Source organism: Channa argus, chromosome 2 (assembly GCF_033026475.1).
Source record: "Channa argus isolate prfri chromosome 2, Channa argus male v1.0, whole genome shotgun sequence".
NCBI lineage: Eukaryota > Metazoa > Chordata > Actinopteri > Anabantiformes > Channidae > Channa > Channa argus.
The window spans coordinates 12,301,912-12,314,582 of NC_090198.1; the positions used below are offsets into that span (position 1 = coordinate 12,301,912).

Below are 12,671 nucleotides of genomic sequence, written 5' to 3' on the forward strand. Positions count from 1 at the left end.
GTCATGACATGCAAAACTTAATCAAAGTGGTGAAATCTCAGGACACAAGTCAGTCAAAACAATCGCTCAACTATTCGCAGCACAACTTCTGCTTTCTTTGTTAGGCTACAATATTTAAATCTGAACACACACCCCAGACATGAAAGGCATTTTGGCTTAAAGTACAGTCACACAGAAGGCGATGAGCTTTTATCAAGGACTGCAAGAACAAACAACTGATGCAAACTCTCGACATCCCAGCAGGAACTTTTCTCCCGAGAGCGCTGCAATGTCAGCTGTGTAATTCATGAGTGAAGCCTGTCAGGCAACAAAGCTGCTGTGAGGTATTTCTGAAGCCCAGGCACAACTCACACAACTCACTCTGAGTAATTTGTCAGACAGGCTGTTCCGCACTCCACCCACCTTTACATTGATTAGAAGCCTAAGTATGGTGCTGATTAAGCACAATGCTTTAGAGGTTCAATCAGGAATGTATCTGACCATATGGATTTTGTGTAGACTTGCATAGTATGTTCTCCAACTGTATGGCTTTAACGGAAAGTTTTAGTCACAAATGAAGCATGTACTCTTTGGGCCAATCATCACAAAAGACACATAATTGCAATATGATTAGAGTTGCATCAAATATTTCAACTATTACATGTAGCCTTTCGTCTGCATGACTAATTCCCCTAAAATCTCCTTCTGAATTCATACCTCTACAAATCTCTCTCCGTGGTTTTCCATTTTCCTCTAAAGGAATTTGTAAACCCATCACTGAACTTTTCTCAGTTGTCTGAGGATGGATCAGAAGGCTGAGAGAGGTGAGAGCTCACAGGATACATCACACCTTTCCAAAATTGCTTTAAAACTGATTAAAGTATTTAAAACCTTCTCATCAGGTTCAGTTGCACTGTAATTGTTATTCAGCGATAAATTGCACTTTTAAACATCAGCATGTACCAGTTGTCACTGTAAGCATTTAGCATTCCACACAAAAATGCTGGCATGGAGTCTTGGGTAACAAGCTCAACAGTGTGTCTAAAATTTTGTTGCGGCACTGTCCGTTTCTGCTCCAAACTCCTAGGTAATGCATTTGACCATGAAAAAACAAAGCTTGTTCTCAGTCCCCTGGTTCAATTATACATTCAGGCTTTGCAGTAAGTAATAAGTAATAACAAGAGTATAATTTCCTGTTTCGGGCTTCAATGGGCCAAACACTTTTTTGAGAAAACGGCCTGCTGGGTCTGAGAAACAATAAAGACAAAAAGGTCTCTGTCCTACAAGTTGTTTCCATATTAAAATTTTGCACGAGAGCTTGAATCTGTCACACAGAGGCTTAGTTTCTGGTGTTACAGTTTGTTTTCTGACAGCTTGTATCCCATCTTAAAATAAACAGAAAGTTAGAATATTTAATAATAGGCTACTCTGATGTCTTTCCTCCCCTGGTTGCACTTACTGTACAGTTTCTTTTAAACATTTACAGTTTGGGGTAAGTTGTAATATTGTCGTTGGTTTAGATTTTCCTATTTTATAAAGTTTTTCTTTGGTTTTTCTCTACAGATGTTTGTTTTTTCCTCAATTACTGTACTGTACAGTATATCTTCTTTTGGTGTATAATACTATTTCCTTTTTGGTGAAACCTTATTTATCAGGAACGCATACAATATGACCCAGTGTAAAATAAACTGTACAACTTGTCTCATCTTTTTTTTTTTTTTTCCCAGTCTGATACATTTTTTATCCCTGCCCAGCAGGATTCTTTGGCCTAAACGGTCTGTATTATTTGCGAGTGATTGATGTAAGCTGGTGGTTACACAACTTCATGCACACCCATAAACACACACAAACAGCAGGGTGCACATAAGAAGCACAGTGGTTACGGTCAGCACAGAATTTAAGTCCTGAGGAAAAAGGACAGAATGTGAGGTTAGGTTTCCTGATGTGTTTCTGGGATTGTGTTTTTATACCCTTAAAACATACGGTCGATATTTTCTCAGAGCAGAGACAGCTGTTTAAATTCGATTTCATTATCTATATGTTAGTTGGATCCATCAAACAGACACGATAAGTTTGAAACTTGTAGTTCTTAAAAAAATAATAGTGCTTTCCCCCACTTTGGTGGTATAATGAAAACATACAAATTGTGTGCTATACCTTTACAAGCTAAAGTGTAATTTTTTTCCTTGTTTTGTTTTGTCACAGATAACTCTGATTGTAACACGATCATTAGGAATCAACACATTTTAAAAGACAGCCACAAAACAGCCACCGAGTCAGTTTTGATGGTTGGTGTTTTATCTTTTTGTTCAGTGTTTCATTATTATTGGACACAATCTTTGAAATGTAATATCTTTATGCAAATTTTAAAATCAAACAGTATTTTTCCAGCTTTGTGAATGCGATCACATCTAATTTTAAAAGAATGTTCATGTGGCAAATTGATCATCTGATAATGATCATAATATTTTGGCAAATTTTTGATTCCTACTTCTGCAGTTTGTTGTGGATTTAGTATTTTAACAGCACCCTTATCTGATTGCATTTGTGTCCTGGTTAAATATAACACAACAAAAAAGTAGCATTTAAATTATACTAAAATCAAGGTTATAAAAAGTATAAGAAAGAAACCCTGAAGGATAAAATGCTGCCGTCCACAAAAGATCTGCCAATTGAGAAATGATAAATTTTTGTACAGGAAAATTATTTCCACAGTGAATTGAAATCCTTATAGAATTGGCTTCAACATAACTATTATTATGTCCTAGAGTGGCAGGGTTATAGTAGCCCATTTCCCAGCCCCTGATTCCTGCACACACCTCAAACTAACCAGAGCTGTTTCTAGAGAACTATTAAGAACTATCTGTCTAAAAGATTGTTGTAAACTGCATCTAGAAGCAACTTGTGAATTGACAAAAATTGGCATCAGTTGGATTGTTAATTTTGGCAAAACAAAACCAAATATGTACCAACCCTCTTAATGGAAAAATGTCCAGCATAAACACGATAATGGATGAATGAGGTGAAACAGAACAGTGACAGATCTGATTGATTGTCAAGTGAAAAACTGACGTACTGTCATCTTGTGAGTCTGACACAGCAAATGTGTTAGTATATTTTACAGATCCAGCAGAGAAATATTTGCATTAATTTAAATTCGTGACAGATTTAAATCAAACATTCACTCTGGTCAAATATTCTACTTTGGTCGTTGGCCAACTTCTTAGAGAAATAGTTGGCTCTTTAGTTGATATATACCCCACTATATTCAACAGCTAGCTACTAGATTTGTCTATCAATCATTCGCAGGAAGTGTACAGAATGTTTATAATAGCTTTTGTGTGGAAAACAGCTGTGGATGGATTCACAGAGGGTGACATGAAACAGTAGCACTGTGGGTCAAAACAGTGAGCCTAAAAAGGCTAAAACACTATATAGAGCTGAGGCCTACTGTAGAGATGAGCGATCATTTTCTGTAGGTTTCTCACTATGAGTGACTCCCATTACCATACACATAATCTTTTGACCCATTTTTAATTTCTAAATATTGATTATTGCAATTCAAGTGTGGTAAGAAAAACTACGCACATTTTGAAATTCTTAGCAGCTCTGGCTTCATATGCTCCCAGAATTGTGCTTATAAAACTTTAAGTTCTCCTCTGAAGGCGGTCCACTCCTCTGTGCCTATTGACAGACAGTAAGAGGAGTTAAGCCAGGAGGCTGCGGGTTAGTGGTAATATTCCCCTGAGTGAGCTGGCTCACATAAGAAGACATATCAGCACTATTTGTAAAAAGTCACACACAGCCCCACAGAGGACGGTCCACTTGTCATTGAGATAAACTGGCTAATAATTGATCGTCACAAAAATGATGGGAGGCCAGTGGGGTTAAAGAAACCCCTTAAGTTACTGTTTGTGTGTGTGTGTGCATGTGCGTGTGTACCCTGTGATGGAATGGCAAGAGTTAGGTTTAGCTCAGCCAGATTGTGGTAGTCCTTTAATGGGAAATTCACTCACTGCATAATAATGTCCATATCTCAAAATTTACTCTCAGGGTAGCTGCAGGCTTTCCATTCCATCTTAATTTCAAACTTGCCAAATGCATCTGCTGCCAAAGCACACGATATTCAGATGCTTTAAAAGTGCCTAAAACACAGCACTAGAGGGCTTCAATTTGGCAATTTTGATATTAAAAATCTGATTGTTACTTTTAGAAAAAACGTTAAGCTTCATGTTTTAATGTCTTATTATTTTTTTAAACATCTTTAGTATTTGTATTAGACACCATTCTAATACAACAGTTCTGCAATAAATCCTTCATTATTGGTGTGGTTCAACCTTCATGAAAGTGATAAATTAGATTTTTCTTGAAACTGTTACAGAAGTGTTGATTTGAATGTATTGTTTTCTATCATTTTGTCCACCCTGTTTAGCCTAAAAGCTGAGGCTAGATTTATTATTCTTTGAATTGTCTTTTTAGAGTGAAAAGAGAATGAATTAATGTAAAATGTCATGAAGGAAGTCTTTAACATCTTTCAGATAGAAATCTGTACATTTTGCAGGATATTCCCCCTCAAATTCAAGCAACCGTACAAAAGGATTTATCTCAAAGAGTTTATTTTTTAGAGATCTTTTAGATAGAAGAGTTTAAATTTGAAAGTGTGGAAGAATGAATGAATATAATAATATTCATTGATTGTGTTGCTGGTGACCAGACATTTGGTTTGTACACCACGTAAGTTGAGAGTGAAATATCTTAACAAGACATGCATGATCACCAGAGGAGAATATCCAGACTTTACCGAAGTACATGAAGAGACCAAGAGAAAGAGAGAAGGTGATGGAGATGAGACAGGAAAAGCAGGTTCTGTCCACTATGTCCAGGAGAGGATTAACATTATGTCCATATGCTGTTTAGCACTAATAAACATGTTCACATTCAAACTATGTAGGCCTAATTACTGCAGAGATATATTTATTATGTTTTGGCTTACATTTTGCTTACATTAATGTACTATTTAAGTCACGTTTTTCTAATTCAGTTCCAAAATTATGCAAACTAAAAATAAAATTTCAAAAAGATAGTTTATATCATTTTACAAAATAATATTCATTACAATGAAGAAAGAATGAGAGAGAAAAACTATGTTTCCAAATACAGGCATACTGGCATGGTATGGTTGTACACTATGTGTCCTTCTAAACTCATTTTGAATCAGCAGTAATAAAGTGTTGGCTTTGTTACACATGCTGTTACAGTTGTACCTTTGTAAATCATTCCTTGCTCACACATGTGTCAAATACACACTGAACTGAAGTGAAAAACGGACCTTGTCTTGTAACAGAAAACATTTGTCAGTTGTATTAATACTGTGCCAGACCTGAACTAACTTTTCTACAAAATGGTTCACATATTCACAGAGAAACCCACATCATGTGGCTTTGTTGTTGTCAGGCATATTGAGCAAATCTGAAATATGTATGTTGCCCTGTTGTTATGTTTTACCTTTAAACAGAATAAACCCAATAAGTACAGTACATACACAAATTAGGCCTACATGTATTTGGTAATTTGTAGTTCCGGCCTTTACATTACGCACATGATCTGTACATGGTGGATGAAACAAACTTTGCTATGAGCCCTTTGTTGTAATACAAATTCAAGATACATTTCATTTATGGATGTGTTAAAATGTCCTATTAAAAGCCAAATAAGCCAATTGCACAAATTACATCCTAACTTGAGGGGAAAAAGTTAATCCTTCACTAATTCCTTACCAACCCTTTAATGCTAATGTCTTATTAAACGCAGGCACATTTATGTATCCAAATCCAACAGCATTTAAAACCTCAGAGGTTTGTCAGTCATAATCAGTATGTTGTTGCAGCCCTGCTGCTAACATTAAAGCAAAAGAAAGCAAATTTATCTCTAAAGTTCTCTCAGATATTCGCTTTAGAATTCACATCAGAGCACATGAAGGTGTTTCCAATGCACAGCAGCACACGACAATCAGCACTTTCCTTCATTAGCAGACTGAAGGTCATCTGTAGTGTCTAACCGCATATGAAAATGCTTCAGCAGATTCCCAGAATGAAGGTGCAGCACCATCAGTCTCAGTTTTGGGAAGAAACTCACAAGAGCCGCAATTCTGTTGAATAGTCATTCGCAACAAAATAAATGATGGTTTCAATTAATGACCAAGGAGTGTTGTGTGGCTCAAACAAATGCTGCTGAAGTCTTAACTAAAAGTTATCAAGCCAGGCAGAGCAGGCAACTGCCCCCGACACATGGAATCCCTGAAAGTCCCAGGTTATCCTACACAACACTACACCGGTAAGCAGCGCTAAGGCAGCTCCAGCATTTTTCTCCAATCTTAAGGCTTTATTTTACACATGTCACTGCTAATATTTGGCCTGGGGCATTTTAGTCCTTTCACAGCCGTTTCTGCATTTCATCTTAATGTTCTGACAGTCTGATTACCCATAACCAATTTTTTGCTTTCATTACTGTAAATATGTTATACTGTATATTAAAACTGTAACACAGAGATAAGAACTAAGATGTTTTCCTCAAAAAGTACCTGAGCAGAATCAAGTTTGGATTCGGTTTATTTGGCTTCATCAAAACCTTCCCAAGCAGAAAACAATGCCAGTGTACAGTATTTCATTATGTTTGGTTAGTAGCTGTGATAATACGGTCATTAACTAACCACACAGGCTCTCTGCAGACTGTTTGTCAGAAAAGAAAGAAGATCACTTTACAATGAGCAAGTCTTGCTGTGCTCTGCTGGACTTAGTATAATCCACTATAATGCCTCCAGCATTATATGAGTGGAGCTGTCAAAGCTGGTTAGCATGAAGTCGATTATCTCAAAGACCGAATCCAGAGAAATACTGACTGAACACTAAGATGGAGAGACTGTTCAGGCGGCGAGAACTTTTTTATTCCGACTCATGTTTTCTTGCACAGACAACTGCTCACAACATGCAAAACAAATGCAAAAGCAGAATGAAATTGCTGCCTCACAGGACCAGTGGCTATGCAGCATGTGAGACACAGTGATCTCTGTTATAATTTGGTTCCACTCCTCTCCCAGAGATCATTACCTATTATGAGGAGCATAATGATTCAGATTGTCCATCTCCAGGCTCCAGTATTTAATGGAAACAGTGGAAAATAGAACAAGAATCTCATATGAAGTCCCAGCTGCCATCCTTTTCAGGTTTTTGGTTACTACTACTACTACCTTAATTTAACTAATATCTAACTTTATTTATAGTATGGGTAGCCTGGAGTCCTGCAAAACTGGTGAACTAAGAAAGTTTGGTGACTGTGAAGAAAACCTCACATTGTCAACCCTAAACTCACGATGCTCATGTTGATTTGGTGCATAGCATGTTTTTTTTTTAAAGTCAACAAATTGACTATGTTTTTATGTGTATCTTAACATACATACACTCTCTTGCAGCACATAGTGCTGTAGCTTTGTTTAAATTTAACTACATTTTAACACAGCGGACTTCCCCGAGCCATCAGTGTTGTATTAGGCAACTAATATTTATTTGGTCAGAAGTGAACCAGAAAAAACAGTGTAGAGGATGGAATGATTTGTGCAATAAGTGGTAATCAAAGATTGCACCTCTGAGTACTGCATTTGTAGTTATTTCAACTTGTTGGTATAAAGTTAAAATCTAGATAAATTGACTAGGTAACATGAGTGTTTCTTATTTAGTGGAATTATGACTACAAGTAACTAAACAGATTATCTGTTGACTGTTGTTGTCATTTATGCATTTGAACATGATACGTATATACACGGAGTATTACCTGTCAAATATTTTAAATCAATTAATTCTAATTTTCAAAACAAGAACACCAAACTTTTTTTGCATCATCTTCTGTAATGCGTAGATTTGCTGCTCTTCTTTATCTTATGTGATAAAAACTGTTTGGGTCTTAGGATTTTTTGTTCAAACCAGGCAATTTAAAGGCTTGAACTTGGGCACTAGGTGATAGTGATGAGCATATTTGTTACTGCAACATTTGGCGACAATTAATCGAAAAAGTAATTGGTAGATTATGTGATAATAAACATACACTTGGACACTTGCAGCAGCAGTGACAGTCCCAATGATGTTTTCTGATAAAGGAGACAATTGTATTCAGGCAAAACTAATGATTTTTATTGTCAGTCATCTGCAGACTATTTTCTCTATTACATGTTCGTTCTAAAAGTGGAGGGTGTGTGTGTGTGTGTGTGTGTGTGTGTGTGTGTGTGTGTGTGTGTGTGTGTGTGTGTGTGTGTGAGTGTGTGTGTGAGTGTGTGTGTGAGTGAGCACCATCTCAATTGCTATCACAATTCCCCAGAGCACAAGTTGACATTTTCAGATATTTTGTATTGTCCAGTTTTAAGTCCAAAAATATAAGATTAGACTTTTTATTGCTGAGATTGTTTTCAGCTTCATGCCTTTACATTGCAAGGAGCAAAGCAAACTCGTTGAACTTTGTTCTTGGTACAAATTTAGTGCAACAAACAACACATGACCCAACCTGAAGAGAAGACCTTAACCCTTCCATTACCCCCTAACTCACCCCCAGAAAACACACTTCCATCCCACTTATAAAGTGTGTGTCACCAGGTCACAACAACCCCTGAAACCTCAGCATCCAGTCCCATCATGCACTGCTCCCAACATCAACATTGTAAGTACTTCTCCATCTCTCTTCACCAAATACTAAAACACCCGTCTATTTTGTGTATAATGTGTTACTCATCCATTTGCCCTGAGGAAAGCATTCATGATATTTTGTAACGGTCAGCTCCATCACCCTCCCCCCTGTCCACTCCAAAGTACCCACCAGGCAAAACCACTTTAGTCTTTCATGTAGCTTTTCTTCCTTTTTTCTCCCCCTCTTTGCCTTTGTTGCAGGATGAATGTCTTATTCATCCTGCTGAGAGCCGATGGACTGCTGGCCTTAATGGCCTCTCTCTTTTACCTCCACCTTATGAGCTATTTGAATTTCATGACTGATGTTTTGCCATTGCCTCATCCTGAGAATGAGAGAAGAGGGCTCAAACTTCTTGTCAAAGTTCCTCCATAATTCATAACTTCTCCCCTCACACACCCCATTCTCAGCTGGTTATGCTCAGGAACACCATAAATAACGTGCTAGGTTTTAATTTCCATTTCTGATGTGATAAACAAATCATATGCACTCAGAGGGGCTGTTGGCAGAGAAAAGCCGAATCCAAGAAGAACTTTCTAAAACAAGAAACTCTCACAGATTAAAACACAAAAAGACATTTTTCTCATTTTTAGCTCCTTAAGAGCCACTAGCAACTATTTTTTTCTAGCTAGCTTATGTGCTATAATGCTGCATATGAGGCTGAGGCAAACCTGCTATGTAAAGGCAAGCGGCCGCAGGCAATGGAACTCCAATATATCGTCCTTGAGAAACAACAGCCAGCGTCCTCCCATTTATTAACACTGATTACATGTATTGATCTGACAGAACATGGAGGATTCCCAGTTGAAAAGGCTCAGTAGACTGGAAACTGCTGCCATGGAAGACCATGGTCTTTCCAGGCTGAGATGGACAGACCTATTCGGACTGTCCTGCAGCGTAATCCATCCTGCCATCAGCTGTTAGATGAGGTCAATGTTTAGTGGTTTCATGCCTGATATACAAACATAATGTACAAATATGTAAACACAGAATTTCAAAGTAGAACGTTATTATTAAAATAAATAGTTAACATGAGATTGACATGCATGTACTGACTGTTGGTATCAGTGTAAAGCAAAATACGGCTTTGTTTTAAATCTTCATAAGACATTTGTGAAAAAAATTGAACATTTCTTGTGCCCAAAATTGTTTGATGTGCTCCAGGCAGCTATTTTTTCTCCAAAAATGAGCATGATATGAGAAGCATTTTGGAATGAAATGCTGTAAGAATGAAAATAGAAAGTCTAGTTTAAAGTGTTGGTAGACTGACAAATAGTACTTCCAACCCTCTGCACATACATCATTGAATTTCAGCAACACAAACGGTTCCACATGCCCCACAAAAGCCCAGAGGGACGGTGCACTGCTTGGTCCTGTACCAAATCAGGTGTTTAATGCCTTTGTGGCTGCAACGAACAGCGGACGGTTCGGTTTGTATGCAGTGGAGGGAAGCTGGGCTGCAGGAACTATTTTCTGCAGGTGACACACTTCAATACTCGGCTGTCCACAGCCTGTTATTCTTTAAACAGGGATTGGAAATATGTTTACCATTAACAAGGCTAAATCATAAGTGCAGGAGTGTGGGGGGAACAATTATTAGTGTGTGGCCCACAGAGCAGTTTAAAGTGTTGTTTTCATGTGGGCTTGAGAAAAAAAAAACTCAATTAATGACTGACTCCTACTGCTACAGCCACTAATAATTTGCTAAAACACTAATGGCTGGTCTGACAATAATTAATATTTGATAGTTTTTAAAATGAACACTCAATATTTCAGTTTTCTCCCAAACCTTACTTTTGTTTAATCCTTGTGTGGCTTCTATTCAGTAGCACTGTCATTGAGTACCTTGACAATTCTGGAATGTAATACAAAAGTAGTGGCTTGAGTGTAAAACAATGTCTTTAAGCAAGGATGAAATGTGTTTAAGTCCCTAAGATTTGCATTTTCACCTTTTGTACCTTAGCTTTGGAAGAACAGAGTATTGAAATCGGGCGAGTAATGAAAACAGAACCATATTCTCCTAAAAGAAAACTAGAACCATTTACATAACAAAATGCACTCTTTTTCCAATCAAGCATTACTTCAAATACAAGTCATGTGCTCCAGTGAGACTCAGGTCTATTCCTTTGAGAGGCTGAAGCCATCTGCCATCAGTCTCATTTACTTAGTTTTTTCTAAGATAACTTTCTTTTTGTTTTGCATTTCTTAAAAACCCTTTGTCTCATCTTCCCAGAGCTTCTCCTGCACACACTCCTGGCAACTTAACATCTTTAAATGATGCTCCATCTGAACTGTTGACCCACCACCACCACCACCACATCAGGCACCCACACAGCACCATCCTTAAAAGTAAAACACATTTAATTAAAGTAAGAGCTCCCAAGTCGTCAAAAGCTGCATTACTATTATTGCAAGGGCATATTTGTGACAAATGTCGCCGTGACATATTGCACGGCACCTTGTCCGAGCATAGCAGCACAGTAAATGGAGTTACTTGAAGAAAGAACACAAAACAGAAATTGAATAGCGCTTCTGTGGAGCACTTGGCAGCTCTCCGCCTCTCTGTATTGGTTTACTGCCTACTGGCTTTGCCCTAAACATGCTCCGGCCACTGAATGCGAATATTCTTAATATTACATTTAGCCTGTTTGAATTACTGAAAATAAATTTCAAAGAGACTTAACCTGAAACCTCTACACACTGCTTGAATGTTCTTAAAGGTTTCCTTGAGCATTGCTCAACATCACCACCTAGTGCTGACAGCGCGTTGCTCCACGTGTAAAGTCTGTGACGCGTTAGGGGAATCAATAGAAATACTACAACAACCCAGATCATCATGACCCATCCTCTTCAAAACATTCAGTACACTGTCGGGTCCAGACGTCTGCCTGGAAAACAGTCACAGCAGCGGATTTCAGTCTTCGGCAGTTTAACCAGCACCCACTTCTTCTGTCTTACCTTCTACTTAATTACAGTCAGATGCATTCACCAGTCGGCCTAGGTCGACTAAGTCCCGGCTGGATGACAGGGGGAAAAATCCAGCAGCGAACTAAGAACTGCACAGTAAAGTGAGGAGAGCGCGGTCGACCAACTAGCAATAAATAAAACAAAGTCACAATGACTGCACGCCAAGAAAGAACACTGTTCCATAAAAACGAGTTATAAGACAAACTTTTTAAGCCTCAGACTCAGTAGCCCAGAATGCACAAACAAATCTGCAAAATGTACAAGCTCATGAACTGTGTAATTCCATAATAGAAATAATGGTTTGAATAATATATTTTTTTCTGAATTAAACAAATTTCAAATTTCGCACATTTAGCTCAAATTTTAAGAAACAGTGAAGCTGAATTTCTGCGGGTTATTTAGGTTTTTGTTATGTACAAACACCAATAATTCAAACACCAAAGTCTGTAACAAAGTAGGCTATTTGTAAACATATAATCAACGTCAGCATTATTATTATCTACCAATATCACAACACACAAATTGTGCTATTAATAGCCTTCGTTTTAAGAGAATATTGCAATATAGTTTTTTTTAAATAGTTCCGAAATAGCACACCTCCCCTGAGTGGGGCAAATGTCGTTTTGGCTTATAGGTCTTTCTATGCCTAAATTAACTTAACTTGTGTATCTAAAAAATAAAAACATGACAGGCTTTTCGATAGATAACAGGTTTTGAGCTTACCTGCAAAAGTGGTGCGTTCTCACCAAAGTTAATTGTCGTGGATTGTATGCAAATAAATGTGCTGTTACAGAGAAGACGCGGGAAATGGTTTTAAAAATCAAAATTCTGAAATATGAAGGTCTAGAAACACGAGTGAAGTCTTGAAGCAGCATCCATATCGGTGCAGTTGCCAACTTGAGCTCAGTCTCTCCTCTCTGCCAGTGCTGTGCTGCAGCCTCTCTCCACAGCGCAGCCAAAGAGCAGCAGCGGCAGCAAGAGGAGTAACCCCATAAAAC

The 12,671-nt window shown here is 37.8% G+C and overlaps 1 protein-coding gene across 2 annotated transcripts in view; it reads right to left on the bottom strand.

Annotated features, from left to right (window-relative positions):
- LOC137116313 (multiple epidermal growth factor-like domains protein 11) overlaps nucleotides 1-12,612 on the bottom strand; it is a 106,729-nt gene extending 94,117 nt beyond the window's left edge. For both annotated transcript variants that reach the window (XM_067495563.1, XM_067495562.1), the window contains exon 1: nucleotides 12,397-12,612. The gene's annotated coding sequence lies outside the window, so the exon portion shown is untranslated. The remainder of the gene's footprint in view (nucleotides 1-12,396) is intronic.
- Between the last annotated feature and the right edge of the window lie 59 nt (nucleotides 12,613-12,671).